General features: G+C 44.6%; 1 protein-coding gene across 11 annotated transcripts in view; it reads right to left on the reverse strand.

Moving 5' to 3' along the window:
- Positions 1-24,351, reverse strand: part of RASSF7 (Ras association domain family member 7) — a 121,892-nt gene that overhangs the window by 60,713 nt on the left and 36,828 nt on the right. The window contains exon 1 of one of the 11 annotated variants that reach the window (XM_075928292.2): positions 9,125-9,523. The exons of the other annotated variants lie outside the window; for them this stretch is intronic. The gene's annotated coding sequence lies outside the window, so the exon portion shown is untranslated. Of the gene's footprint in view, positions 1-9,124; positions 9,524-24,351 lie in introns of those variants that run through there. 11 annotated transcript variants of the gene reach the window in all.

Below are 24,351 nucleotides of genomic sequence, written 5' to 3' on the forward strand. Positions count from 1 at the left end.
CTTCCACAACACAAAACAGAGAATATTTCTAGCTAGCTGTTGCTTTAACAGCTAGCTAAATTAAGCAAACCTGCATTGAAAAGAACCATTCAAAGGAGCTGTTGTATGGTGCCCGACAGATCTAGTAGAAATCTACTACAGGCATTGCCTAACCACCATCATCGGCACAGGTCACCTTGCTCTAACCATGTTCTCCCATATCTTTTTAGTTAACCTAGCTGTGTGATACTGAATGAAGACAATGGATCTTTAATAAGATTGTCTGTAATGAGGTGTGTCCCCCATTTTCTCTGATCTAACAATGATTAAATCAGAACTAACATTATAAAATAGACACACAAACATCCCCAGCATATGGCGCACACAACTCTGAAGAAAGCAAGACTCAACAGCAAACGTGTTCACTACGTGCCTTTGTATTACCTAACCAAATCTATTCAATTGCTATTTCAAGGAAACTCAGCTGATTCCCTCCTCTCACCCCACTGACCGCAGGCTGTGCCTGAGTCAGTGTCTCCAGCGTGTCACCAGGCTGGAATATTTACAGTTACACCATTACTATACGACAGATATAGCATCACGCAGAAGCCAAATTCAGAGCCAAATTCAGGTGATGGACTGGCGGACATCAACCTAACTAAGCTACCATTCAGGCATGAGAGAGGCTAGTACCTCATCATGAGCAGGTGTCTTTCCCAATCAGTTGTAAAGCAAAGGCCACACACTACCAAGGGTCAAACACACCCCTCACACCACTACTTTCTTGGGCGTTTGATCCATGGTGTCAATTACTTTAACACAAAACTCCACTCCAGATTTCTCCCTGAGCTTAGTTGCTCTGTCCTAAGCTTCTAGCACGGGTCTTCTCAGCGCACACTTAAAAATCTTAAAGAAAAGCAACAGGCTATTTTGGGTGCCAAGTCTGAGGTTCCTGAAAGGGACCTAATTTTCACAGGGAGGGAGCTCAGCACTTTCTGAAATCCAGGCCCTTTTAATGGGGAACCTAAAATTTGAGGCATTTCAAACTCACTAGTCCTTTAAAAATCTTGAGTTGATTTTTCCTCTCTTTCATAAAGCCACCCCCACCTCCCTCCTATCAAGATAGGGGAGCAAGCCACTTACATCAGTGAATCAGAAGGAACCAACAAAATCAATACCTGCTATTTAAGAGGGTAGGGTGTTTCAAGCAAACACTGCCAGCCCGATACTTTGGAACCAGAGCCAACAGGTCAGGTCCCTCCAGGGCTGATCTGCACGCACAAGTTTCAGAGAAACCAGTAAAGTTCTTTGTGCAGACACTATTAAAAAGGGTTTTAGTGCATCTGTAAGGTGATCCTGTCTACACACAACTGTGGTGCTTTTATTAAACTTTGTATGGACACACTTGTATTGGCTTAGTTTGCCCTCACGATTTATAGAAGCAAATTCAAACAACGTAGCCAAGTTTAAACAGATTTTGGAAGGTTCACAAAGTTACACATATTTTCAAATAAAATTTGTTGTTAGCTTGGGAGGAAGAGATTTTAGTAAAACCTACACTTAAAAAAAAAAGGCAGCTGAAAGGTCAACAAGACAACATGCTTGGAGATAAGAGAGGGGTTATTTTAGAGACATCCCAGAGGAGTCCAGGATATCTGTGACAGAGAGATCAGCACAGCAAAGCACAGTGAAGGATTCCTGGAATTCCAGCAGGCACAAGGCCTTCAAATACATGAAACCAGAGGCCTCCCACCTTGTGTTACAAAATTGCCCTGCACACCCCTGCCCTATAGGGAGTCATGCCTTTTCAGTACATGGATAAGATATTCTGCTACAGGACAAGAAGCAATGGGCTTAAATTGCAGCAAGGGAGGTTCAGGTTGGATATTTCAGTGTTTAACCTAATGAACTGCTAGGGAGGTTGTGGAATCTCCATCACTGGAGATTCGTAAGAGCAGGTTAGACATGTCAGGGATGATCAAGATGGTGCTTGGTCAGGGTCTGGACTTCAATGACCTCCCGAGATCCCTTCCAATTCTAGTATTCTATGATTCTGACATTATGCTGGCTACATCAGTGCTTAGATGAGCATAACTATGTCACTCCAGAGTGTGGATTTTTCACGCACACTCCAGCAATGTAGTTTTACTGAATTAATTCTGTAGTGTAGAACTACCCCATCTTTAAAACTATTGTATTGACACAAACCCCCCCCCCCCACACACACACACAACCCCACACACACACCGCAACAACTTAAGCCAAATCCTCCTGCTCTCCAAAGTGACCAGAGCAAAGAAACTGGGAGTTACCAGCAGGTGATCACTGAATTTGTTTATGCTGTGAAATACACTGACTGAGTTCCGATGAAGTGCTCAAGGTTAAAGTGGCTTCATCTATAGTACCTAAGGACAATGCCTTTCTGCACCAACCTATCAACATTTTTGTAACTACAAGCAACAGGCACAAAGTGGGGGAAATTAAAAGGCCAGTTTATTCAAATTGCCACACATTAAAGATGAAAAAACAATGAGAGGCATAATCAGAGTTTACAGCAGGAAATAATCGGAATGATGCAAACACAGATACTGGCCAATTCCTATGATACTTTGCCCCTGCTCAAGATTCTCCCTGGTCCCAAGAGCTCCTAGATCAGTGGTTGCCAAACTTTTCGGCATCACGCCCCCCCCTTTTTGATTTTTGAGAAACCCTCATGCCCCCTCCCAAAATAGCAGCAAAACTTGTTGAGGAAGAGGAAGGGGGGGGGGGGGGAAGAGAAAGGAACTGAGTGGGGACAAAACACAAAAAAAATAGCAGCACAACTTGGGGGGGAGGGAGGGAAAATCGACCGGGGGGAGGGTGGGCGCTGGGTTGCCTCATGCCCCCCTGGAATTTCTTCACTCCCCTCCCCCCAGTTTGGGAACCCCTGTCCTAGATGATGTATACTGGAGAGAGCTGGGGTAACCTCAATGCTTACACCTTTCTCTAAACAGACAGGAACAGGGTCATATAGGCAACACTGGACTTTCTCTAGGGCTACTCCAGCTTTGCCAGCTTCAGTCCATCTGCCCACCTTCCCCCAGTCAGCAAGTGCACCCTGTGCTCAACACTGGGTGCTCCCCACAGCAGCCCAGGTTGGCATCCAGCTCAAATAGTAACCCAGAGGGAATTTTTGATCCGTTACCTTAGCAATGGAGATGCTATGCAGAGATCATTCCAGGTTCTATAGCACCCAGCTGGCTCCCGCCTACATCCCTACAGACTTTGGGGCTCCAGCTATCGCATCCAAGACCAACAAAATCACAGTGCTTCCCCTGGAATGCGTGCGCAGGGTTTAAGGGTTGTATCATTTATAATATGTCATCACTCTTAGACAAACCTAAAATGATTTTTGATTCATCCCACACGCCTTCTGTGTTCTGCTTCAAGTGCAGCTCAGGGAGGGGCGGGGGACCTAAGCTGGCTCATAACATTAAACAGCACAAGGACAAGCACAGAGTAGCTTATGCCACTGCTGTGCAGATTGTAAATGGGCTTAGGGCCTTGCTGATGCCAGGAGGGTCATGGCTAGGACAGTATGCACAGCTCACCAAGTCATTTTAATCTGGGCTATCATGAAAAGATTTCCATTTATATGGGAGCTGCATTATTAAGCCGGAAGCTGACCAACAAATCATGGGCTCTCAGGGTTTGGTTTCTTCTTTTCTTTTTTTCCCACCAGTGAAGGCAGCCTCACTAAGAGGCTCTCTCATGTCAAAGGAAGAAAATAATGGCATTTCAGCATTTATCATCTGCTCACTTGTTAGAAAATTAAAGATGAATACCAACCATTTCTCTCTCCCTAAGAGCACAAGGCTAATCCTAGCAGGTACCACCCATTTCACATTTGCAGGGAAATGCAACACAGCAGGGACTCAGACTCTGACTTTCCTAAATTAAATTACAAGACAAGCTTTTTTGGGGGGATAACAATGTTTTACTGCATATTTGTACAGCACCTAATCAATGCATCCTCATTGTTGCCTCTGGGCACTATCACAGAATACTACATCTGCTGTGATATACCAGTAAAAATTTGTTATCAGTTTGTTTATACACTTAAGACTGTGGTTCTCAACTAGTGGTCCCTGGTGACTTTTTCAGTGGTCCACAGGAACATTGTCCAAAGTCGCACAGTGTGAGCAGGCGCCACCGTTAGGCTGTTTTATGCTATGTTCACAAGCACACGGCACGTTATCCATAGCGTCACCTAGGACGCAACCACGTTGTGTTGCCAGTAAATTCCGTCTGAGGCTCTGAGCGTCAGTGTAGCTGCCGCCATCCTGCTGAGCGGTTGCTGTGTCGTTCGTCCTGTGCTACATGTGCGATGCAGTTTGTTTATAATGGCAACGACAGGAAGAAGTGTCAAGCGCAAATATTCGGAAGACTACATCAAATTCGGCTTCTCTTGTCAAGAAAAAGAAGGTGTGGATTTGCCACAATGTGTTATTTGTTTCAAAGCCTTTAGGAATGACTCAATGAAGCTGGCTAAGCTGAAACTCCATCTTGAAAAGCGTCACTCCAACTTGTTGCAAAAAGATGAAGATTATTTTGAGCGGTGGTTATCAGGCCTGAAATGGCAGCGCCTCGACTCAACAAGTGCATTCTACAATAAGACAAGCAATGCAGTGCGCACTTCCTACATTGTTGCATACAAAGTTGTACAGGCCAAGGAGCCTCATACCATTGTAGAGCAACTTGTGTTCCCCTGTACAAAAGAGATGGTGTGGCTTGTTCTTGGCAAGGAAGCAGCAAGGAAGCTGAATGATATATCTGTTTTTAACAACACAATATCGAGATGGATAAATGAGATATCACAGAACATCAGTGAACAAGTTGGATGAAATAAAAAAGTCTCCATAGTTTGCCATACAATTGGATGAATCGACGGACGTCGCATCATACTCTCAGCTATTGGTGTTCGCACAATTCATGGTTGAGGGAGACTTCAAAGACGAGTTTCTTTTTTGTAAGATTCTTGATATCACCACAAAGGCTCAGGATGTGATGGAAATTGTTAACAATTTCTTTGAAGTACATGGTCTAGATTGGGTAAATCTTGTGGGTGTCACCACTGATGGTGCACCTGCCATGCTGGGCTCAAGATCGGGCTTCCAAACGCTGGTGAAACAGCATGCTCCAATGGTAACACTGCTTCATTCATAGGGAAGCTTTGGCATCAAAAACATTGCCTGATAACGCCATTTTCAAAGGGTTGGTGAAAGTGGTGAATCACATCAAATCATCAGTTCTGAACACCAGGCTGTTCAAAAGATTTTGCCTGGACATGGGTTCTGACTGATGTGTTGCTGTTCTACACTTTTGTACGGTGGTTGTCAGCAGGGAACGTACTCAACAGCGTTTTTCAATTGAAAGAGGAGTTGGATTTATTTCTCCAGGCTCAAGGGAAAGAGGAATTCCTAAATGTGCTGACGCAGTCAAATTTAGAACTTGCGTATCTTGATGATATTTTTGGAATCTTGAACAAACTGAATCTTCAGCTGCAAGGGAAAGGTGCAAATCTGCTCTCTCGCCAAAGCACCATCAAGGTGCTTTTCTTGACAAATTGGAACTCTGGATCGTAAGAGTCGAAGGCAATAATTTGGTTCAATTTCCATATGTGGATGCCATGCTTGGGGAAAAGGAAGCCATTCGGATGCAAATTCTCGATTATTTACAGAAGCTACGAGACTAATTCCAACGATACTTTCCGGAGGTGGACAGGACAAGGGATGGATTATCTTTCATCAGGAATCCATTTACAACAGATGTTAGTAGTGTTCCAGAAGATCTGCAGGAGGAATTTTTGGATCTGAAAAATGATTTTACGGCTCAAGACTTGTACCAGCAGTCTACGATAGAGAAATTTTGGGCCAGCGTGACTGGGAGTTACCCAAATCTGTCAGCACATGCAGTCAGATTTCTTTTGCCATTTGCATCAACTTATGTGTGAGAGATTAGACTTTTGTGTTCGTTGCACGTTAAGTACAAACAGAGGAATCGGCTTGCAGTGGAAAGCAATATTCGTTGTGCATTATCAAGTACCACTCCAAACATTGAAAAGCTTGTTAGCGAGAAGAGAATCCAAAAATCTGTTAGTAAGAAATAAATTTCAAACCAAAATGTTCATTGTCTGCTCTTTTTTATCATGTCTCAAAAAGGAGGTGGTCCACGAAAATTTTTTGATTGTCCTGGTGGTCCGTGGACTGAAACGAGTTGAGAACCACTGATTTAAGATGAAAGATGGAAGGAAACAAAGATATTAATTTCATAAAGCAAAAATATTCTTTTATAAGGGCCTGCACATTAGTGACTAGTGTTAGAATCCAGGCCTCCAAATGCTCAAGTGCTTCACTTTACTACATTGAGTAGTTCTGTACAGTAAAGAACAGAGGAAACGGTTTCCAAGATCAGGGTTTTTATGTTATAGTAATTAACCTCATTGTTCTATCTGCTGTACAAACCTATAGCAAGACTGTCCCTACCCCCAAAGAATTTAAAATCTAAATAAATCATCCAGACAAAGAGAATGGAGGAAAAGGAGTATTATTATTATCTGATTTTACATATGGCAGATTCAAGGCACACAAACATTAAGCGTCTTGCTCATCATCACACAAGGCATCTGAGGCAGATCCAGCAATTAACCCAGATCTCCTGAGTCCCAATCAAGTGCCACAACCAAAAGGCTATTCTTCCTCCACAGAAGCTTTTGGGAGTCTCCTAGCAGCAGGCCAACCACTTTAATACTAGTTTTTGGACACTTGACGTGTCAGGTTTTCATCGTAAGCACAAGTTATACCTATTACATTGCAATGGGAAAGCTTTAAAAAAAAAAAACACCTACACTTATAATCAGAATCACACCAAACTTTTTCAAAACTGAGACAGAGCCGCTGAAACTCTGGGTACTATATAGAATAAGATCAGGCAGTGCGATCATGGGTGGGAACAAGAGAGCGCACCTAGTGTCATGGATGATAAACAAAGCTATTACCCAGATGAAAGCTCTTATTAAAATGTAACTCAAGAGCACTTTACAAATGTTAATTAGACCCTAACTAGCACCCCAGGAAACAGTTCTGAATATACCCATTTGACAGATTGAAAGACTGAGGCAAAGACAGTAGGCCTGTGGAAATTCTCATTCACATATGCTGTTCATATAGGTAACAGTCTAAGCTCTTATCAGGGATATTTTGTGACATGTTTTATTGGTTTCTACACTAAAGTAATAACATTCACAGTTTTAGTTTCTATCCCACTCCTTGGGCAGCCTAACATTACTCGCTTTCATTTATTTTGTATTTTACTGCACACTAAACAGAGGCTTTCATTCAGCTGACCACAATGACACCCTGGTTCTTCTCCTGAGGGGCTACAATTAATTTGGACAACAAGGTGCACAAGTAATTCAGATTAGTCCTTCCAATGTGCATTAGTTTATATTTGTAAAAGGATCTGCCCGTGGTCAGAGAGTGAGTCAGGGCAGAGCTGAGAACAGAACCCAACAGACTGCTTAGAACATTATGAGGAAGGACATACTCCCTAGCAGCAGCAAGGAAGACAGGCTTGTAGAACAGGTACAGTGGTATGCTGTAGTGTGGTTTAATGGAAATAGTCATTAAAGGTAAAAGGATACAGCTTCAGGGGGCCATTTCACCTCTCCCACTGATTGTGCTGTGCCTGTGTTGGGCTGCACTGGTCTCACCTTTGCCCCAATACCTCTATGCTTATTGCTCTGGCTAGCATTGGAGCAAACTAGGAGCGAGAGAAACAACAACAGACCCAGCTAAAGCCGAGAGGAAGAGTTTAAATCAGGGGTGGGGAACCTTTTTTAGGCTGGGGGCTGCACACAACTGAGAAGCCAAGTGACAAGCCCCTGACTGAGAAGGAAAGAGTTACTCCTCACATTCCCCTTACACACCAGAGGGTAAGGGGGCCCAGGCAAGTAAATTTTGTGAGCTCCTGCCTTGTGGGTGGGTGGGTGGTAGGGGAATGGAGTTCCAGTGCTGGCTCCCTGATGCGGGGGGGGGGGATCAGTTCCAGGCAACCCAGAGGCCGTGTCTGGCCCCCAGGCCTGAGGTTCCCCACCCCTGGTTAAAACTCTCCATGCAGAAGTTGTCATAAAATGTTATTTCCTTTAACAGCTTGATGAGAGACACCTGAAAATCCTGTTGCCCAATGCAGAGTAAATACAATGATCTGCACAACAGGAGATAAACCTGCAGCCACCAGTGCCACCTGTACTCTTTTGGGATGGCACTAAAGTCTCCTAAATGGTCAGAGATAGTGAGGGTGATAATAGCACACTGAGGGCTGCCTTGGGGCACAGAGCCGGCACATACCATAGATCTGTAGTGCCAATGGGTCAGCCTTTTTCCCCACCCCTCAGCCCTGAGTGACTCCTGAGAGAAAGAGGGGAAGCAAGGCACCCAGAGGGCTAGGCAGCAAGGAAAAGGTTCAATGCCTGAGAGCCAAACACAAGGACTAAGTACCATACATGTTCGGGAGCTGTAGCTGATCATGCCACATGCAAATCGCTTCTGACAAACAAGCTCCTGCATTCAGTGTGGGTGGGTGGCTGCTGATGTCTTAATTCCCACCCTGGGCTTTATTTTCAACGCTGATTGTATGTAAAGCCTTTTGGGGGGCTAGGCTGGGAACTTTTTAGTACTTCGAGAAGAAAATTAATTCCCACCCCCACCCCAAATCGTGTCTCCCTCTCCCCTTCCTTAAGAAGAAGAAGCCAGAGACTCCAGCTAATCTCATTTCACAGCAGGCTGAACTTCCAGCTACAAACAGCCAGTCAATGCCCAGAAGATGAAAAGAGACTTAGCCCTCAACCAGCGGCCCGCGGGGAGCCGGCAGAGCCGCGCACAAGGCGGCCGCTCAGGTTAAAAGCCCACAGCGGATTTTTTTAAGCGCCAAGGGATTGGTCCCCCCCCCGGGGAGAAGGCGCCATGGGAGCAGGTTGCGCAGGGCTGGGGAAGAAGGTGCAATTACTGCCCCTCTGCTAGGGGAGCCGGGGCAGAGGAGGAGCGCTGGGGTGGGGGGTAGGCAGGGAAAGCGAGGAGGCGGATCGCCGAGCAGCAGCTGCACTTACCTGGCTGAATTTCCTCTCCCATAAGCCGGGTCAGAAGCAGCAGCACGAATCCTCTTTGCAGAGCGCCCAGCCCGGCTCGCCGGAGCAACCCCCCCTCACACACACACAGAGCTCGCGCTGCTGCTCCGCGCACAAGGTCACGAGCTGGGCTGGGCTGCACTTTGCAAACTCGCACGAGCGCTTGGCAGGGGGGGCTCGCGCCCGACCCTCCGGCGGCCCCTCCAAGCCGTGGGGCAGCGGCACGTCCGGCTCCCGCCGCGTACCGCCCCGCTCCGCTGCAAGCCTTGCTCCCCGCCGGAGCTCAGGCAGCTTCTCCGCGCTGCAACCTCCCTGCACCGCACGGCCCGGTCCGCTGAGCTCAGCCCCATTGGCCGGCCCCGCCCCGCTGCCCGGGCCCGCCCCCTGCCATGCCAGGGCTCGCAGGTGTGGGCAGAGCGAGCTGGGAGAGGCAAGAGGCTTATGCCGGCACTGGTCCCTCAGCGCAGCACCCCGGGGCAGGCAAAGTCCCACTCCACAGCCTAAGCAAAGTTTGGCAAGAAGCCCCATCTCTGAAAGCCTCCTCCCCCTCCAAAAAAAACATCACAGATCCACGCATGGGGGTGTTGACCCTCCAGATCCTCCTACTCCTTAGCCTGTGGCTTGGCCCATCTCCAGGGCAGACACACTCCTTACCAAAGCCTCCGCGGGATTTTAAGGTCCCCTTCTGCATTTTTCAAATGTCTTACTTGACTAAACTCAAATGTGAGGGTCTGATCTGAAGTCCACTGAAGTCAGCGTGTGGCCTTCCACTGAAAAAGTCTCTTTCCCACCATTATCATTGTCATCACTGGCAAAATGTGCAGGTGATACAAAATTATTCAAGATAGCTAAGTCCAAAGCAGACTGCAAAGAGTAACAAAGGGATCTCACAAAACTCAGTAGATGCTGGAAAACTTAGTGTTAACCACACATACAAAAGGATGGCCTCTAAACCAGCCTGTTACTACTCAAGAAAGAGATATTGGAAGAACTGTGGACAGCTCTCTGGAAACATTTGCTCAATGTGCAGTGGCAGTGACCGATATAACAATGTTAGGGACCATTAGAAAAGGGGTTCAAGATGCGACCCACCCACTATAGTAATCTGTGGAATGGTCACATGTCATCATGAACAGTTCTGTTTGCCCCATTTTAAAAGTATACACATGAGAATTGGAAAAGGTCCAGAGTAGGGCAGCAGAAATGATTAGGGGTGGGGCTGGAACATTTCTCATAGGGCAATTCCCAGTCTTTTTATAAGAGGCAACTAAGGGGGGAGGAGCATGATAAAGGTCTATAAAATTATGAATGGTGTGGAGAAAAGTTGTTATTTACTCCTTCACATAACACAAGAACCAGGGGTCACCCAATAAAATTCATGAGCAGCAGGTTTAAAACAAAGATAAGGAAGTACTTCTTCACACAGTGCATTGCAACCTGTGAAACTTGTTGCCAGGGGATGTCAAGAACAGAGATGAAAGTCAGCCCGTACCCTGCATGGGTAAGAAAGTGGCCAGCTAGAGACAGCTCCCTTACCCACGTCGGTCACAACCACGCCCAGAGCAGAGGCTACAACCAGGAACAAAGCCCCAGGCATGGGGCCAGCAGCCAAGACCCTGGTGCACAGGGCAGCAGCAGGGATGAGTGGGACTGGCAGGCAGGACCCCAGGCACTGGGCCAAAGCCCAGGGGGTGCTGCAGCTCTCTTAGTCCCCACACTTATGGGTGCTTCCCCCACAGCTCCCATTTGGCAGGGAACAGAAGCAGTGTGGAGAAGCAGGGACACCGACAACCCCCAATCCCCAACCCAGAGCTCCCCCACACCCACCCCAAACCCCAGTGCGAAGCAACAATACCTGTAAGAAATGTACGTTACTTTCACTCGTGGTCATAAAGGCCAAATGTCTAGCTGGGTTCAAAAACAGAACTAGATAAGTTCACGGAGGACAGGTTCCATCAATGGCTATTAGCCAAGATGGTCAGGGATAAAAGCCCATGCTCCCAGTGTCTCTAGCCTCTGACTGCCAGAGGCTGGGAATGGATGACTGGATAATTTGCCCTGTTCTGTTAATTCCTTCTAAAGCACCTGGCATTGGCCACCTGCAGACAGGAAACTGGGCTAGACAGAGGGACCACTGATCTGACTCACTGTGGCGGTTCATATCAGAAATGCTAACCTGTCCCCTCCTCTCTGCCCATTCCCTTCTCTCCACATCTCTAGCTCCTTGCTCTGTGTTTTGTTTCTATTCCTTTGTTATCTTAATAATTTTTCTGCAATTAGTTGCATTTCATAAACAAACTGTACATTGTATAATACAAATAAGAGATTTATGTCAAACTGACATAGGTGCTGGAACCAGGGGTGCTGAAGGTGGTTTCCATTATACTCAGGGTTTACAGCTTGGTTCAGAGGTTCTCAGCGCCACCACAAGAAAAATTGTTCCAGCCCCCCTGCAAACTGGCGATGTAATCTGAAGTAAATACATTGAAATTCAATAAGAACAAATGCAAAGTACTCCACTTAGGAAGAAGCAATTCGTTGTACACATAAAAAATGGGAAATGACTACCTAGGAAGAAGTACTGCAGAAAGTGATCTAGGGGTCATAGTGGACCACAAGCTAAATATGAGTCAACACTTCAGTGTAATACTGTTGAGAAAAAAAGCAAACATCATTCTGGGATGCATTAGCAGGAGTGTTGTAAACAGGACAAAAGTAATAATCCTTCAGCTCTACTCAGTGTTGATTAGGTGTCAACTGAAGTGTTGTGTCCAGTTCTGGATGCCACATTTCAAGAAAGATGTAGGCGAACTGGAGAAAGTCCAAAGGAGAACAGTAAAAAAATGACCAAAGGTCTAGAAAACATGATATATGAAGGAAGATTGAAAAACTTGAGTTTGTTTTGTCTGGAGAAGAGAGGACAGAGGGGGATATGATAACAGTTTTCAGGTACATAAAAGGTTGCTACAAGGAGGGAGAAACATTGTCCTCCTTAACCTCTTTGAAGCAATCCACTTAAATTGCATCAATGGCAGACTAGGTTGGACATTACAAAAAACTTCCCATCCTGGAATAAATTATCCAGAAAGGTTCTGGAATCTCCATCACTGTAGATTTTTAAGAGTGGGCTAGATTAAACACCTGTCAAGGATGTTCTCTAGGAGAAGTACTTAGCCCTGCCACAAATCCAAAGGACTAGACTAAATGACCTCTCAAGGCGCCCTCCAGTCTGACACTTTTATGATTTTAAACCATTCGTATTATATATGTATTTAAACATTTCAAGTTTAGCTAAGGTTAGATAGTATATGGTTAATATATTACAAAATGATTTATTATGTTTGTTTTTCTGTGTATTTTAAAGTGTAATGAAAAGTTAATATAAAAATGCTGAACTGTCATGGAAAAGTTATGTGTCCTATGTATCTTAAATCACCTCCTGTTGTTATCTGTTCATTGTGAGATTTGTTCTACCTCATCTCCTACCTGGGAGGGGCGGGGGGAAGGGCTGAGAATAGCTCTTTAGAACCATAAAGAAATCTCCCAAACCAGCCTACACTGACACTCCCCCTCCTTCTGGGTTTGCTTCAAAACTGGAAATTCAGGCTATATTTGTGAACCACAGCAAACCTGGGCCACTTTATGGTTTCCAAGTACGAACTGACCATTCCAGTTTCCTGTCGCAAGCACAGCAGTTTATCCCTACACTACCAGCTACATCACGAAGACCTCTGTGTAAGCCTAAAAGCTTGTCTCTTTCACCAGCAGAAGTTGGTCCAATCAACCATCGGACTTCCACTACTGTGTTTCTCTAATATCCTGGGACTGATACAGCTACAACAATGTTGCTTAAAACGTCCAGGGCCATCAAGCTCGTACCTTCTATGAGCACACTTTACATTTCTACTTAAAAAACAAATCCCTTTCTAGTAGAAGTTAGTTGGTACTCCAGGCCCTCTGTTAAAGCAATACATAAAGAGCAATGCGACTGCAATGCTGTTGTCCATTAAAATGAGTGCTTTATAGACTAGTTTTGGAACTAAAATCCAGCACTCATTTGCAAGTAAGTATTCAAGTTGAATACAGATTTTAATTATGAGGCCACCTTCTTCTCCATTGTTAAATCTAGGCAACATTAGTATCAAGGCCCAATCCTGCATTCTAACTATAAATTTACCCTGTTAGCATTTCAAAGTCAAGGAATACTCTCTGATGTTTTACTCCAGGGGAACCTTCCTCCTCTTTTTATGCCACAGAAGGGCTGGCCATTCGCTTTCATTGACTAATAATAGTAACTTTTTAAAAGCCTAAAGAAATCCCATGGTTCAGAGATACTTTGAGGCCATAAAAGGTTAATGCTTCTTTAAACAAAGCAGCTTTAGGACAATGGCAGAGATAATACTCCCAGGGGGAACTCAAGCTTAGGGCCTCATTGGCAACCAGGTGACACTGTAATTGGAGCTGATATGGCCACACAAGGGAGAAGTGCTCTGCTGTAATCTAAGCTGCACCTGTAAGAAAACAACCTGTTACGCCATTTGAGCTACAGCTAACTAATCAGCTGGTGCTTTCGTCAAGTGCACCTGGAGTCTTTATGAGTCCAGTGCTGCTTTCGTTTAAGTCAGCTGGAAAATTCCCAATATGAGCACAGGAATTGTTGTACAGGATCTGAGTAGCTCTGTCTAGACAAGGATCCTTCCTCTGCCAGTGGTAGTACCAGCTACTTCAGAGGAGATGAAATTGCAAGAAACCCTCCAGTAAGTGGTTATGACATAATCTGTCCTCAGATAAAGTTTTCATCTAAACTCCATAATTAAGGGGTTGGCTTGTGCCCATAAATCGAATGACTTATATCCCTCGCAAACTCTCTTCCAGTTTTGCTGACATAACTCTGAATGTTCTTTTTGTCCATATAAATATCCAGTCCTTTTGGGAATATACTCTTGGGAGCAATGATACCTTGTGACAAGGAGTTCCACAGGCTAGATGTGTGGACAAAGTATTTCCTTGTCAATTTAAAATTGTACTGATGTCAGCAGTGCAGGACCATGCCCCATATTTCTATTCAGTTTCTTCCTTCATCCTCCTTTTTCTATCAAAGCAATTTATATTCAAAGATCTCAGAACTGTAGGATTGGGCCCCTGATCAGCAGAGGATGTTCTCAATGTGACCATGAGATAGTTTTGGATTGTTCAGATTTCACATTTCTTATGGAGGTATATGGGAAACTGTTCTATTAGCATTGTTCAGAAAAGCACCTGAAATGTTCCTCAAACCAGAGTTACAAAATGTCAGTCTGATAATATCAAGAGGCTTATAAGATTCCAGATTCCTTAATTACAGGCTTTAGTCTGTGAATTTTAAGGGAAATCCTTGCAGCATGTTGATTTGGATTATTACTGAGTAAAAAAGCCAACAGGGAGTTACTGTCAAGCACAGCAAGATAAACCTGCTTCATAAAAATAATTAAAAGCCTGTGTTTTTCCAACGATAGGGCTGTGCCATAAAACTGTCGCCTTTCTTGGCAGAGACCTACATAGAGTTTGAGAAAATCTCTGTTTAGAGAGGGACTGCCTGGAATGAAATGTGCCTACTTGATGTTTTCTAAACTCCAATCATCTGCCAAAGCCTTTAAGATTAGAGCTTTAAAAGTCTGAGACCTGACTAAAGGACATTGGGGTGGGCAGGCCCTTCATTTTAGGTATTTTGCAGAATACACACCATAGACTTAAGAAACATACAAGGAGGAAGGGAGACAAGCTGAGTAGGTTTGAGAACATATAGGTGCCTCTCAGCATTGTGAAGGGCTATTGTATTATTTTACAAGGTCCCTAGTGCCTCCTGACCTCACCATTTTCTCACTCAGAAGAATCATTTTTTTCATGAGGCCCACAAGACAAATATCAGTGTCTACATCTGAGGTCTACCTACAGTCTCCAAATCTTCTCTGTGGGCCAGATTCTGAACCCATAATCATGCAGATTTCACAAATCAATGGACTTACTTGCAGAGGAAGACACTTGTTCCCATTGAGTAGTGCATCAGAATCTAACTCTCTAAGGGTATGTCTACACTACCCCGCTAGTTCGAACTAGCGGGGTAATGTAGGCATACCACACTTGCAAATGAAGCCCGGGATTTGAATTTCCCAGGCTTCATTTGCATAAGCCGGGCGCCGCCATTTTTAAATCCCGGCTGGTTCGAACCCCGTGCCGCGCGCCTACACGCGGCACGAACTAGGTAGTTCGGACTAGGCTTCCTAGTTCAAACTACCGTTACTCCTCATGAGTAGTAATGGTAGTTCGAACTAGGAAGCCTAGTCCAAACTACCTAGTTCCACAGGGTTCGAACCAGCCGGGATTTAAAAATGGCGGCGCCCGGCTTATGCAAATGAAGCCCGGGAAATTCAAATCCTGGGCTTCATTTGCAAGTGTGGTATGCCTACATTACCCTCCTAGTTCGAATTAGGAGGGTAGTGTAGACATACCCTAAGTTAGCCCCGATCCTGCCAAGGCTTATGTGAATGTGCTTAATATTAGGCACACGAATAACCTCTTCAAAATCAGTGCTTTTGATGCAATTACTGTCATGTGTTTTACATGCAGCATGAGCGTAAGTCTTTGCAGGTTTGGGATCCAAGACTGTAAACTCTCCAGGGAAAGCACAGTGCCAAATTCATTGTCTGATCTTAACAACAGATTGCTCCCCCCCCCCCCCCAGCAAAAATCCAAAACTATCCCCTCCCCCCCCCCAAATACTTTGCATTTTATTCACAATTAAATTACTCCAGTTAATTTTTGGTGCAGCTGCAATACACCAGTGTGACAGCAGAGAAATGCAGGGGTGAACATGTTGTTAAGTAACAAACGTGCTGGACTCTCTATTGTGGGCCAACTCTCTATTGTGGGGAAATGCTGGAGCTAATTTTCAGGGCTCTAATTCTGCACCACTAATGCCAGCATCCGTTAGAGCTGCCAGCACAGGATTAGCATAGCATTATGAACCATATCTGACGCATCCTGCTGGCATGCTCTGTCCACCTATGCCAGGGCTACTCAACACACGGTCCGCAGGTCGCATATGGCTCGCGGACCGTGTGTTTGCAGCCCGTGGGTGGAAGCCAAAACAAAAAAAGGGTCAATATAATGGTCTTCCGTTAATACGTGTTTTGGTAGTTAAATTTTTGGACTGCCATTGCTCATTAAAAGTGCTGTCATATGGGTGGAAATCGGATCAATATTGCATTTTATTAGTATCAGCAGAACTGACTTAAATGGGGCCTGCGTGTTGTGTAGTCTTGCCTGAATCTTTGTATTTATGCCCCTCAGTGTGAAAGAAGCTATTTGCATATATATTTGCATGTATATACAACCACATTTAAGTTGCAGCCCTTGGCATGTGCTGTGAGTATCATTGTGGCTCCCGGGGCTTCCAAAGTTGAGTAGCCCTGACATATGCCAAGGGGCAGCTATCTCCAGCAGCAGAGGGAATTCCACATGAGGAATTTTCCACTGGATATTTACAGTTGACAGCCGCTCTATCTTCTGTACCATGGAATGCAACAGAGAATCTGGGGCCATGTGTCATTGACTGGAACAAGTGCACTTTCTAGGTGTTTTTCGATACCCCAGAAGATTTTTGTGATGCATTTATATTTTGAGATTACTGGAGAAAGGAAAGTCTTCACCCTGGATCACAATTATTGTGGCAGTTGTAGGATGGTTGGGCTACATTACATTAGTATCCCTATCTCTATCTATGCCTCACTTTAGACTTGACTAGAATACTGTGTCCTGTTGGGTGAGCTGTGTCAGACTTAACGGGTCCCTTGTGGTTTGTTAGTGATGGACTAGGTTAGTATGTTGCTGTCACTCAGCAGCTTTAATTGATTTTTAATTAAGTTTTTGTTGTTTTGGATTAGTTTTTTATTATTAGTTATGTGTTAAGAGCAGATAATGCATATTTCACATTATAAACACTCCAGGCAGGGGACTGTCATATAATCTAGAAGAAACAGAGGTTTCTGTCCCTTTCAACTGCCCTCCCCACACCACATACAAAAGTGATATTCCGATGAAATTTCCATCTTGATTTTTGGTTTGGACTTACAGTACTTTCAACATTTGAATCAGAACCAAACTAAGAGTCTGAGTTATCCCTAGGTATGGTAGACTTCTTTGACTTTTTCTTTTAAAGGAAGCATCAAAAGAGATTTAAAATCTAAAAACATACCAGTTTCAGGGTGGTCCCTTAGTCCCAATCCTACAAACATTTATGCACATAAATACCTCTGCAAATGAGCAATTCCATTCAACAACTCACAAGCACAATTCATGGATGTAAGTGTTTGAAGGAACAGGACCCATATCTGGGTGCATTACTGAAGCTTGGCAGCTGATGTGTTATTGAGACCATCCACTGGGATGAGTTTAAAATGTGAACTGTGCTTACCTCTGTCTTTGTTTAACTAATTGGGAAAGACCAGGTGGTGACGCATTATCTTTTTATTGGACCAACTTCTGTTGGGGAGAGAGAGAAGCTTTTGAGATACAGCAAGCTCTTCTTCAAGTCTGAGAAAGGTACTTAAGGCTTGTCTTCATGTACAGTGCTACAGTGGCACAGCTGCACTGGCGCAACAAGTGAAACTGTCCCCTTGACATAGCACTGTCAGTATAGAGGGTTATTTCGGTATAACTACATCACTCAGGGATGTGGATTTTTCACATTCCTGAGTAATGTAATTATACTAATATAGGTCTGCAGACCTGGCCAGACTATGTCCCATAATGCACAATGGCCAGGTTCTCCCATGATACACCACCTCCCTTCTGCAACTGGGAAGACTGCATTGCATCAAGAGGTTTAGTCCAGGGAGCCTGCTCTATTAAGGAGGATGGCAGCTATAATCTCCATGAGTCATCACACCAGCATTTCCAAAGCAAACAGTTTGGAATTTGAATTTCTGCCAACATTGACATTTTCCACGGGGAAAACCCCCATTTCTCAACCAGTTCTACAATTAAATACTGCCGTTCTGACTTTCAGATGTGCTAAGCTGGTTGTAAGTGGAACCGTCTATGCTCAGTACTTGTGCAAAATCAGGTTGTCCACAGTGCCAGATGTGTCAATTGCTTCCCAATCAACCCACCAGTGCAATCTGTGGTGGGGTGCCCACTCACTACTTACTGCACTACACTTCCCTTTTTCCCCCTTGCCATAGAAGATTTTTCCTGACTTTGGGAGTATCTCTCTTGACCCGCTGATGCTCCTGGAGTTTGAGTCACATTCTTTCCTAACTCAGCAGTTACCCTGACGATAAATTACACAGCATCCTGGCTGAGCACATGAAAGGGCATGTTCCCAAGAGGAGGTTTTTCCTTACTAGAAAGGAGAGCAGATACCAGAATCCAAGCATTCCCAAATCAGTATTTGCATCAACAGACAAAAAGAATCACTCTCTCCACCTACGAGGTCATGTGCTCTGTCGGGATGAAATGAAGAGAAGCCCACCTCAGAGCTGTAATCCAAGACTAGACGTGAGGATGGGTGACCCCAAGTCTTGTGATAAATAAACCATACCATGTAATTATGTGACAGGCTGCCTTAAAAGCAAACAAGTGCAATCTGGGATGTATACCCCAGGTAATCACAATTTTACACAGCTGGTCGGTGCCCTCGAAGGCCGATCTGTTTTGTTTCACCGAGGACCATGCTGTGAATCCACATTTATGTCTTTACAGGCTTTTCTATGTTATTTGAGCACCATGGAATCCGAGGACTTGGTGACTCACTGAAGTCTCCCAGAAAGCTCTGCCCAGTTTAAAAGTTTCAGTTCTGCTGACTTTGCTGGAGATTGGGTCCCTGGCAGGCATCATGGAAGAAGTGGCAGGGATAACGTAAGAGGATTTGTTTTTCATGAGGACAGATGGGAAGCTTACATTTTTCCAATTATTCCCCACACTGAAAGTCCACGCAGTGAGCTGACTCCTCTTTCTCTATGAGAACTGGATATGCCTTCTTCTGAAACACAACCCTGCCATGCCTGGCTTCTTTGTCAGCAGTGTCAGACACCTCCTACTGCTCCCAGAGGAGGTCAAGCACTGTGTCTCCACAGCGCTCTCAGCCTGTGGCATGGAAGACTGACCACATGGCTCAAATTCTTATTCACTCATCCCCCAATTAGGGGGCATCTACACAGCACCATAAACTCAAAATAAGGTACGCAATTTGCGTAGCTTATTTCAAGTCTATTTTGAAATAAAGTGCTATTTCAAGCTATCCCTTACTCCTCGTACAACAAGGTTTACAGGGATGGGGAAATATTGCATCTGCTATATTTTGGAATAGCAGACATGTTCAAAAGATGCAGGGTAGCTATTTCGGGATACCTCTGGTATCCCGAAATAACTTTGATGTGTAGACATACCCTTAGTGACCAGGTCAGAAACAGAATGGCTTTTCTGTTCAAACCTCTGCATTAATCAAACAAACTCCTAGTCATCTCCAAAGTGTAGAACCTGTGCTATAATTTCCCCCCAAATTATCTGAATCATTTCATTTCCACAGAGAAGCTACACCAGTTACGATGTAAACTGTGCAATTTAAAAGCTAATACTCTCCAAGAGCACAATACCGGTCTTGTAATTTTTATTGACTTAACTGATGATCCTGTGACCCCCAGTTAAGTAAAATTTTTTTTTAAAAAGTCTTATTTCTGCACAAAAGACAAAACCTGGTGCTCTGAAGTCATTCTCATTATTATTTGCATTGCAGCATCACCTAGAGAGTCCCCAACCAAGATCACAGCCCCACTGTCTGAGGTGCTATACATTCATAAAGCAAGGCAGTCCAGACTCCAAAGAGTTTACAACTTAAAGAGACTAGACAGTGGAAATATTATCATCACCATTTTACATGAAAGTCCAGAGAGATTAAATGGCCCTTCGAGTTATATAGGAAGCCTGTGGCAGAGCCAGGAATTTAAACCTGAACTCCCAAGTACCACTCCAGTTCTTCAGCCATCCTTCCTACATCATTAACAAAATTCCCATTACCTTCAATTGAACAAGGATTTGTCTTCCTTTCCTCCTTCAAAGCAATTTGTTTCTCCTGCCTTCTAATGCTAATTTCTTTCACCTTGCTCCATAATTGGGTAGGGAAGACTTGTTGAGGACTTACGTTTTATGGAATCATTAGAACTTTTGGAAAGTTTGGAGTTTTGTGACATTTTTCATGTTTCTCAAAACAACCTCTCCCCCTCGTGTAAATGGTTCTGCCCCTCCCTAAAGAGAAATTTAATTTAAAATGGTTATGTTATGTTTAACTAAGCAGCAGAATGTGCTGTGTAAGATGCCACCTTGAAAGTAAATTATCTTTTTAAAAAGTATTTCTTGCTCTGTTTCCAGGACAACCAGAAGAATGGAAAATAAAAAGCAATACAACATCAAAGCAGCTGGGAAGCTGTAATTTGTCAGAGCAAAACAGAGGTCAGGCCTCAAACAGTCAAAGATTTTAAGACCAGAAAGGATCAGAATGATCAGCTACTCTGATCTGAACAACACAGGCCAGGGAATTTCACCTAGTGACCCCTGTACTGGGTGGTATAACTGGTATAGGTGGCAAAAGCCCATCTTCCAGAAAATCATCCAGGCCTGAGATGAACACTTCAAGAGATGGAAAATTCACCGTGTCCCCAGTTACTTTGTTCCAATGGCTAATCACTTTCCCTGTTAGGAAAATGCACACGTTCTTAACTTGTAATTGCCTGACCTTGATTTCCTACAGCCTTTGGATCTATCTAGTTTGGCTTTTCTCCACCAGGTTAGGTTCTGATCCAAGGACAGACTTTCCAGATTCTAAAGCTGTGGTAGTTCCCCCTGTCTCTCGGCTGGACTGCAGGGCGACCTGTCCCTGAAAGCTGCTGAGTGCTCCATGTGAATTGAGGGAGCTCAGCAGCAGCACACTTCAGGGTGAGAACTGTGTAAGCGCCTCAGATACTGAGGGGCTGCCCTTCTTATGTTTTTGTACAGCATCTTGCACCAGTGGAGCTATAGCAACAACACCAGCAGCTGCCATGGCCCCATGTAGCAGTCTTCCCCCTCCACTCCTCTCACATAGTTAATTTCTGTTGTATTATAGCACGACCTGCATCCCCAGCTAAGCATTGTGGTCCCATTGCACCGAGTGCTTTACAAACAGTCCCTGACATGGGGAATTCATAATCGAGACCCAACAGATAAATGAGAACGAGGAAAGGGAACCGAGCAAGAAGGAACAGTATGATCACGTTTTGTGTAATAAGGAGCACTCTTAGGGCACGTCTACATAGCAGGGCTAAACTTCAGCTACGTCAATTGCATAGCTGAAGTTGAAATAGCTTAACTCAGCTTGAGGTGCTGTCTACACAGCAGGAAGAACACTCTTCCTTTGACTTCCCTTACTCCTCATGAAATGAGAGTTACCATGAGTCGGAGTAAGAAGTCCTCCAGCTCGACATTATTTCAAAGTAAAGGCCTGTAGTGTAGACATGCTCTTTGTTATTTTAGAATAACGTCAAATTAACACTGCTGTGTAGATGTATCCTTATTCTGCACTTGCTTAAACATCTGCTAATGCATTGCACCAGCTATTTACCTGAAATACCAGTTAGGGGATGGACCTGAGCAGCCAAATCCTAATCATATTGGCTACGTCTACACTGGTCCCTTCTTTGGAATAGCCATGCTAATTTAGAACTTTGGAATAGGGAAATGTGCGGGGGATTTAAATATCCCCCGCGGGATTTAAATAAACATGGCCACCGCTTTTTTTCCGGCTTGGGGAAAAGCCGGAAAAGAGCATCCAGACTGGCACGATCATCCAGAATAAAGTAGGAATAAAAGATCCTCCGGAATAGGGCTTTATTCCGGAGGATCGCACCAGTCTGGATGCTCTTTTCCGGATTTTCCCCAAGCCGGAAAAAAGTGGTGGCCATGTTTATTTAAATCCCGCGGGGGATATTTAAATCCCCGCGCATTTCCCTATTCCAAAGTTCTAAATTAGCATGGCTATTCCGAAGAAGGGGCCAGTGTAGACACAGCCATTGTGAATAAATACCTCAAATGTTTGGATCAGCAAGCATTTTGGTTCATCCCAGTACGAGGAAAGGAGACAGGGAGGGGAAATTTAGATCTGGATCTGAGTTCCAGGACTTCCGACCTGCAAAGCTGGCAGGGGAGAGGGTTGTTTGGATTCAGAGTGTTGATTCAAGTTCTTGTCTATCATTATCATTGAAAGTAGAATAAAGGATCTTCCAGAAAAGGGCTTATTTTCCACAAGATCCCATCTAGACTGGTGCTTTTCTCCGGCAAAACCCCGAGCCGGAAAAAAGCGGCAGCCATGTTCATGCAAATGCCGCGGGGGATATTTAAATCCCCCGCGGAATTTGCAATTCTGAAGTGTCTCATTAGCATCCCTTTTCCGGAAAAGGGTGCCAATGTAGACACAGCCCCAGTGTTTTTTTTTCACAGGTATTGGCTACTATTTTGATATATATAATCTTCCCAGGAAGTAGTGCCATTAATTATGTTACTGAGTACGGGAATGCAAACAGTTACTGGTGTTTCTTGCTTATAGGGAAGCCAGGGACCTGAACCATCTGGATTTCTCAAGCATTTAGCAAAGCAGTCACGCTCATTTAGTTAAGGTTTTCAAAGGCTTCCAGGAAAGAGTTCTCTCCTTCCCAGGGGCACTGAAGCAGTGACCTCCTGACCCATCCTTTACTGTTAGGCTCAAAAGCAGCACTGCAGCTGTTAAAGTTTTTCTTACCACCTCAGTGATTCTGTGCTGGGCACTAAAGCTACTGGGACCACATGCAGTTTATCTAGTCCTGACCTCTCTTCTTTGAACACGCAGAAGCCTCTTCACTGCAGCACTACAAAACCCAACCTTAGATACTGCCACCGATTGGCGCTCAGTCCTTTCAAGTGTATAAATACACCAGTGGCGTTGCTAATCTGTCCCCCACTGGGAGCCAGGCTTCCTAGGGGTGATCTGGTTGTCTATCTTTGTGCAGAAATAACCTGCCATGGCCTAACCCTCTATTCTTGTACACTGATCTGGGGCTCCACTCAGCCTCCAGAAATAAACCTTTTGCATTTGAAAGTACAACACACTACTAAGAGGTTATCATCATCAGTCCTCTCCATGAACCATCACCTTGTAGAGATGCGAACGACTAGTCGACTATCCGATAAGCACATGCTTATCAGATAGTCAATAGACTAGTCAACTAGTCACTTCCTCCCCCCCCCCCGATGCCTCTATCAGAAAGAAGCAGCAAGGGGGGTGGGGTAGAAGAAGGGGTGTTTCAAAGCAGCAATGTTGCGTGGAGCCTGGGGCCAGACCTGGGGCTCCATGTGGCACTGCTGCTTTGAAATGCCATGTGCAGCCAGTTGGGAGTCTTCAGCTATCTTCAGGCGAGGCTATCTTGAATGTGTTTGCTGATGCTTATGCATGTCTTGGTCTCACCCTCAACATCAAAAAAACCAAAGTGCTCCATTCACCCTCTCCAAATGAGGTACTATGCACCCCATCTAATAAAAGCAATGAAGAGGCACTGGATAAGGACGATCATTTTCTCTGCCTTGGATGAGATCTTTAATCCAAGGCGAATATTGATGTAGAGATCTAACATCATCTGAACTGTGCCAGTGCAGCCTTTGCTCATTTACGGGACAGGGTTTTTGAAGATCATGATACTTGAACACACACCAAGCTTCTTGTGTATCAAGTTGTCATTCTCCCAACATGGGAGAATGTATAGGTCTGAAACCTGGACAGCCCACAGACATCATTTGAAAGTCATTGAGAGGTATCATCAAGGCTGCCTCCACAAGATCTAGAAGATAAGTGGAAAGACAGGTGCACAAACATCAGTGTTCTGGAAAAGGCAAAGACCACCAGTATTGAGACAATGATCATCCATCAGCAGCTTCACTGGATTGGTCATGCAGTTCAGATGCCAGACCATCACTTCTCAAAATTGGTCCTGTTTTCTCAGCTGAAAGAATACCGTAATGTGAGAGGACAATGGAAGCATTATAAGGACTTGCTAAAGAATAACTTAAAGAAGTGCAACAATCATGTTGACACTTGGGAGACACTTGCCCAGGACTGCTCAAAACAGAGTGAAGTCCTACGCAATGGCTCCCTGCATTCTGAATTTGCC

Source organism: Pelodiscus sinensis, chromosome 5 (assembly GCF_052426305.1).
Source record: "Pelodiscus sinensis isolate ZL-2025 chromosome 5, ASM5242630v1, whole genome shotgun sequence".
In the NCBI taxonomy this organism is placed as follows: Eukaryota; Metazoa; Chordata; order Testudines; family Trionychidae; genus Pelodiscus; species Pelodiscus sinensis.